Consider the following 7,373-nt stretch of genomic DNA (forward strand, 5'->3'; position numbering starts at 1 on the left):
TCAAAAGAAAAACTCATCCAACAGTCCGTAAATGTATTTACTTAGTACAAAATTCTTAATGTTTCTATACTATAGCCGTATAGGCTAGGCCTACTCTGTTTCACCTACGGATATTGAAAAAGTTTTGCGCAACGTTAAATGCAGAAAGGTTTTGCGCAGTTAATTCTTAACATTCGTAGACCTTCAGACGCCCGCACTGATTCTGCTGTGGCAGCACATACGGCTGCTGCTGCGGCTGCCGCCACGGCGGCGGGTTTGTTTTGCCAGAGAACGTCTAGTGGGAATTCTCAGTCTAAACAAACATCAATCAACGGGCTTAGCCAATCAACGTGACGGAAACCAAGATGGCTACGATAATTACAATCCCACGTCACGATTCCAGCTAGACTGCGCTACACTAAAGTTATAGTTAGTGCAGCGTGTGGAACTCTCCACACGCGGAGCAGTCTAAGCCGAATCGCCCTTCCTTGTGTGGAAAATTCTCTGGAAAATCCCTCGAAGAGAGCCTCGTCGCGCCATCTATGGGACGCCATATGTACGAGAATAAGTTCAGGGCGTGTAATTCAATAAATTGAAAATCGCTTTTCTAGAGGAAAACCTAAATCGCCAACCAGCAAGGTAGCATTTACGAGCATTTGGATTTATTCTCGCCCTACGTGCATAGTCGAAAGGCTTCTGCAAGCGCCACAACTCCTCAATTGACCGATTATAGGCCGATTTGACAGAACCGTGGAAATTGTTCTAAATAGAGAGCAGCGAATTCGATAAAAAGGCGCTGTTCGCGCTTCGCGCGGATATCCGGGCTGCAGATCGTCTAGGACGGCGTAGTGGGTTTACACTGGAATTCATCAACATTTGCGTACGCAGGTGCTACGCTGCGTTGATGAATCGCACCTACGAGCTTTGCGTACGTACTTCGTAGAAACTCCGTGTACGCAATAGACTTTACGCAACGTTGATGAATCCGGCCCCAGCTTGCTGAGCAGCAGCGTTGCCATTTGGTGATTTCCGTCACCAAATTGTGAAAATTTGGTGATTTTTGGAAAGCATTGGTGACAAAAAAATGATTTGGTGATTTGGTGATTTTTTGACGTTTTGGTATAAAAGACAAAATTTCAGCTTTTTTTTTTAATTAATCAACTGTACCATTACGATCTACTGTAGACAGTTGATGTGTAGAAAAATTACGTCAGTGACATTTCATCATAGAGTTGTATACATAATGTACCTCTATGCATTTCACATACACGAGATTTGACCCCTATTAAATGCATTGTAACAATTATTTTTGTTTTTGTTATTTTTATTGCCCCTGCCCGAAGAAATTGTCATATCAAAAACGATAAATGAATTCAAAAACAAAATTGACAGGCACTGGTCCCACTTGCAATATGACTACCTTAACTAGTCACATAGTTATGATGTAATGATCTGATCACATGATGTAATGTATACAATGGGAATTTACCTTCCAACGTATACTCATAATATCTAGGCTACAATACCACGACCAATACCCAATTTAGAATCATTTAACATCGCGAGGGACTATGAACAAAATTGAGGTTTGATGTATTAATTAGACCGGATACAGGCCCTTGGGCCTATTCCTGTAAACCGCTATTCTATTCTATTCTATTGCCGAAATGAACAAAACGAACACGCTTTAAAATGTAAAAAAGTTACATGTGGTCAATATCAGTCCTCAGTAAGCGCTAACATGGTGAAATATTAAGATTTTTTAAAACTTGGTGATTTTTTGTTCCATTTGGTGATTTTTCATGTGCCTTTTGGTGATATTGTTCAGCTTGGACCTGGCAAGTGGCAACGCTGAAAAAATGCAGCGCATATATAAATCACCGATTGTTGCATATAAATCATCGACCAGTTGATTTATATGCTGAGCTCTGGTACGTGTCATACACTGATCTCTATTATACTAACTATAGTAGTTAGTATAATAGAGATCAGTGGTGTCTCACTCTTAAGCCATAGACGTGTGTATTACGTGTAGGGTCCGTGTAATATCATAGTGGAATAGCCCATGTCATTTCGCGGATATATATAGCATGTTAATTTTTGGCAGCCGCGAAAAATGCTTTCTTGGGTCCAAAAGATTAGAAACGTGATGTTTCCACGTTTCTTACCATTTTATGGAATATTATGATATATATATATGATACTATATATATATTAATATATATTATATTTATAATATAAAAACAAAGTCACGGTATAGAATAAAGGTGTTTAAAGTTTAAATGACAAGCTTTCAAGATTACATCTCTCTCAAGGTCAGCAGACATTGGAATGCTGACACGAATGAAGAGATGTAATCTCGAAAGCTTGTCAATTAAACTTTAAACACCCTTATTCTACTACATTGACTTTGTTTTTATCTACACGGGTGTTCGTGAGTGAGTTTACTACTTATATATATATATATCATATGATAATATATATATATATATATATATAATATATAATATACATATATATTATATAATATATATATATATATATATATATATTAGTATATATATAATATATATATATATATATATAGTATAATATAATATGGGTATTACGTATAGGTGTATATATAGGTATCAAATGAAGAAAGAGAAACGATTATATTCGGGACGCGTGATTTGATCGTTTTAATCATTTGGAATCTTGGAAATACCAGATGAATTTTTTCGTCATTCGAGAACAGAAGTCAACCTGGTAGCCAGAAAGCTGAAATTGTATTTTTACCCGGGAAACAGGGAGTAGACCTCCACCCGTTCCATCCGCAAATGAAGCCATAGTTGGCTATAGGGCATTACAGATATAATATTCATATTATACCTATCTAAGTAGTTATAAGAATCGACGTCATATACGCTACGATCCCTGAATGATTAACATCGTGCTATCTCGGGAGATTTTATTCTGGTTTTATTATATATCAATATTGGTATATGCAAATGTATTGGTATATATACAAAATAACAGTCTCCCGGGAAGACCTACTGCAATTTGTGAAAAATAAATCGTTCTCCGACAGGTTATATAGTGATTCTTTTTCTCGGCGGGGCTAAGCTTACTCGCTCAGGCGCTGCCCCTGCCATGTACCTACAGCTAGAGTTCCCGGGTTATTGCAATATAACAACACTAAACGCGAATTTCTGCAAGCAAAAAAAAACGAGGTAATATTCACTTCTTTTGTTCGCAAACCACACACTAAGACTCGAGCACGGGTAGACACATTAGACCACATTAGACTCGAGCACGGGTTCAGCGGTGTTGCCACGATCGAGGGATCACTGTAGTACGCGTGAACTCGAGCGATCATGTGTGTAGGCTATCTGCGCGCCCGCGTGCACGTGCGTGTATTGTGTGTATGTACACTCAGGCGCACGTATACACGTGCACACACCAGGTGTACGTGAAGGTACGCGTTGTGCATAGGTATGCACGTACACGCCGGGGGAGGGCAGGTATACACGAACGGTACGTGTATTTGCCCGCATGCATATTACCAGGAGTTTATCAATAGACTATTGATAGACTCCTGATATTACCTGATATTACGTATACATATATATATACGTTATATAATATATACGTATATTGCATTGGTGGATACGCGTGGAGGGATGGGTTGATGGACTCGACAAATGGGTGGATAAGTACATTGATATGTGCAAAAACACTATATAGTAATGAAAACGTTGAATGAGTTTGAATAAAAATGTCCTTTTGTCTAAATTTGTGCCTTCTGCTATAAATCAATCCGGCTACGTACCATATCTGTCTCTCTATATAGAGGATCGGGGCATTCTATAGAATAGATATAGATATAGATATAAGCAAGAGCATATAAAGAAGGTGCTTCTTTATATGCTCTTGATATAAGTATTCTACAGAAGGCGAGGAGCTGAGTCGGCTAGGTCATGTATGCCCAGCTGTAGAGACCGATACGGTAGCCGGGTAAATTTATAGCGGAAGGCACGAAGGCAAAGTGACGTTTTGCAAGCTCTACCGTTTTTATTACTATATTGTGTTCCATAAACTGTACTTTCTTCTTTTGTATCATATATGCTGGTTGATTGCACGTAGCATTTCCTGTTGTCACAGTTGCCTTTTTTATTTAATTATAGAAAGATTAACAGTGTAAGATATACAGCGTATGATAGTGTACATCCAGTGTAAGATATACAGTGTAATATAACACTTTTCGGCTATTAAATATATACGTAAACTGTGTATGTAACTTCTTGTTGTTGTCGTTTTTTTCAACCGAGGAAAGATTCCTAATTCTTGTAATGGAAACCCATTTTCTGCTATACATATATTCAAGAACGTATTAAGAAGGTTACACCTTCTTAATACGCTCTTGATATATTTCAGTAAACATATATACACTTATAAGAACTTTCCCCCGAATCGGAAGAGCGTTCGTTTTATATGTCATAAAAGATATGTAGGATAGTACAGTAGTTTGAACGAGAATCCTGTTAGATGCGATATTATCAATGAGTATTTGGGCAACAGTGAAAGCGGTCATGACCATGCACTGATCTGTATACAAACAAGTAGTAACCAGAGCGACATGATATAAGATTGCGTGGCACAGCTTTGCTGTTGATCCTGAGCGCTGCGCGCGGATGAGAGGCGCAGGGCAGTTTCGCGAGATATGCGCACGCGACCGCGGGGATGTTAAAGTATGAAGCGCTGTCCGCAGTGGAGACGTGCGCCAAATTCGAGGCCCGGCGGCGAGTTTCCGCACGTCTCCACAGCGGGCAGCGGATGGTCTGTAGTTTTAGAAGATAACAATAAAGAATTTGTTCTAAATAAGAACTATCGGCGGCTAAATAAGAGCAATATACAGACCTTTGAATTTCTTGACTAGTCAGTCAAAGGGCTTGTTGGGGGTCCATTATGCAGAGCTTCCAATTGAAATGGCCCATGAAATTGTCAAGTGCAATTGTGTTTTTCGGAACCCCAAAGAAAATGTCTCCCTCTTACATGCACCCCCTCCCTGATCAATCACGCATTCAGGCGTCAACAATAACAGAGATGAAATTGTGTTGAATTTGTGGCTCTTGACGCACGTGCATTGACCTACAAAACTGTTGAAAGCAGTGCACAGGCACTTGAAACGTCTCAATAAAAATAAATATTTACACAATTTTTCACAATGATCGACCGCCTGTGTGCAATATAGGTGAACGTATGTGAAACATATACGGTTAGTACTTACTGTACTTACGGTTACATATCCGTGACTACAGGGGCGGATCCAGGTTTTTTGAAAAAGGGGTGTCCAGGAAGAAATAAAGGGCACTTTTTCCTGCTTACCTTTTCTGGTGTTTTAAAAAGCTGCCGAAGGCCACTTAGGGGGTTTTGGGGGAGGTCCCCCAAGATTTTTAAAAAAATTGGTGCATTCTGAGAGCATCTGAGTAGTAATTTTGTATAGTCTAGAATGCAAAAATTTATCAGATCCGGTCCCCCGGACGCCTGCGGACCCCTCTTTGCCCATTTCTAGGTTTTTATAACGACTTTACATATATATAAGTAAATCTTTATCACAAAAACTAGCGCTAAACAATATTTTTTTATGGAGACAATATAAGAGAAGTGTGTGTGTGACTGTGTGTGTGTGTGTGCGCGCGCGCGTGCGTGCGTGCGTGCGTGCGTATGTATGCTTTTTTTCCTTTTCTGTGGTAAAAAGGGGGGGGGGGTCCGGACCCCCTCGACCCCCCCTCTGGATCCGCCCCTGGACTAACTGACACCACTAAATTGGTAAAATGTTCCATGCACCTTACGAAATGCTGAGAAATTACAAGGTTATCATCGCAGAACTCCCGAACACCGTAAGCCTACGTCACAAAGCTATATATGCAAACAAACACGTACGCGTGTTGCCAGGTGCCTGCATGCCTCCGATATCCATTTCGAGGCCCGCTAAGCCAAGCATAAAGCACGCGGGCAAGACGTCACACACACGTCTACTACGTACGTTCATTGGCTAAAACAATCGAGTAGCGCAGTTAGAGATTTTCGTAAATATTTAATTTGAAGAAAAACTTTAATGTTCAATTATTGACACTCGTTCAATTCCGCCAGCGAGGAAAAATTCCGAAAATTTTCCACTTTGATGCAAAATGCATCGGCTGGGCATTTCATTATTTACGAAAAGTAAACAGGCTGGCGAAAGACAGTCGGTACAGTAACTGCATGGTCACGTCGGTGACGCCCCATTCATGTCCATCAACAAAGAAGGCGAGGCTTATTCTGATTACAGAGATGCGAAAATTCAACAGAAGGACGGAGCGCAGTGCGTTAAACAGCGTGTTATGTTTGTATCAGGGGCGTGATCAGGGGGGGGGTCCAGGGGGTCCGGACCCCCCTCCCCCTGCTCGCGCAGAAAACGCATTTAAGGGGGTCTAATTTCAAAATTTTTCTGGTGGAGGGCCCTTCAGACCCCTCTCCTTCACGTGCTTGCAAGTTTGTGTTACGGTTAGACCCCCCTCCCCTGGTACAAATCCTGTACACGCCCCTGTGTATTTGTGGCAATCTCTATCGTAGGAAACCGTACTTACATAGCAGAATGCCATAGTTCTTGAGATCGGCGATTTGGTGGTTCAATGGGTCCCCATCTTTAAAAATATCAGAGACTAGTGCGGCGTAGGCTGTGATTGGAAGACACAAAGTGTCAATCCTCGGCGCGCTTTGGCATCATGGCCGCATCACGTCTAGTAAGTGGAGCTGAAAGGGTCTATGTCCCCCAGGGTACTGCCGGATCACGTACCCTGGGTACAGTCCGGTATACCGGAACGTTTACCCTGGTACTATCTAATATGCCGGACCGTACCTCGCCTACTCCACTAACGAGTCTAGGAAGTCGCCTACGCCTACTTCCTAACGGTAACCCTAACCCTAATCCTAACCATATCAGATAGTTACCAGGGTACGTTATGGGGGACATAGCTATATGAGCGTAATTAAGTGGAGATCAGTGTCAGTAGATCCTCGGGGGGTCACTATATGTGCCGGTATTACCCCATGTGCGTTCTCACTAAAAATAATAGGCCCCCTAGTGCGAACTGCACATTGGAAAACCCTACCCCCTATTGCAGACACAATTGAAAAGTACCGGCCACCCCCTATTGCATACACAATGAGAATATCCCACACCCTATTATACACTCCTGATACACAATGAAAGAGTCCTACCCGGACCCCTACACCCTATTGCGAAGTCTTGCTCATCTTGCTCTTCGTGATGACTGATGATTGTTGTAGCCAACGGCGTAGCCAGGATTAAATCTGAGGGGGGGGGCGGCAATGAGTTCGAGGGAGCGGAGCGCCCGAGGGAGGGGGGG

This window comes from Priapulus caudatus, unplaced genomic scaffold, assembly GCF_000485595.1.
Source record: "Priapulus caudatus unplaced genomic scaffold, Priapulus_caudatus-5.0.1 Scaffold1, whole genome shotgun sequence".
In the NCBI taxonomy this organism is placed as follows: Eukaryota; Metazoa; Priapulida; class Priapulimorpha; order Priapulimorphida; family Priapulidae; genus Priapulus; species Priapulus caudatus.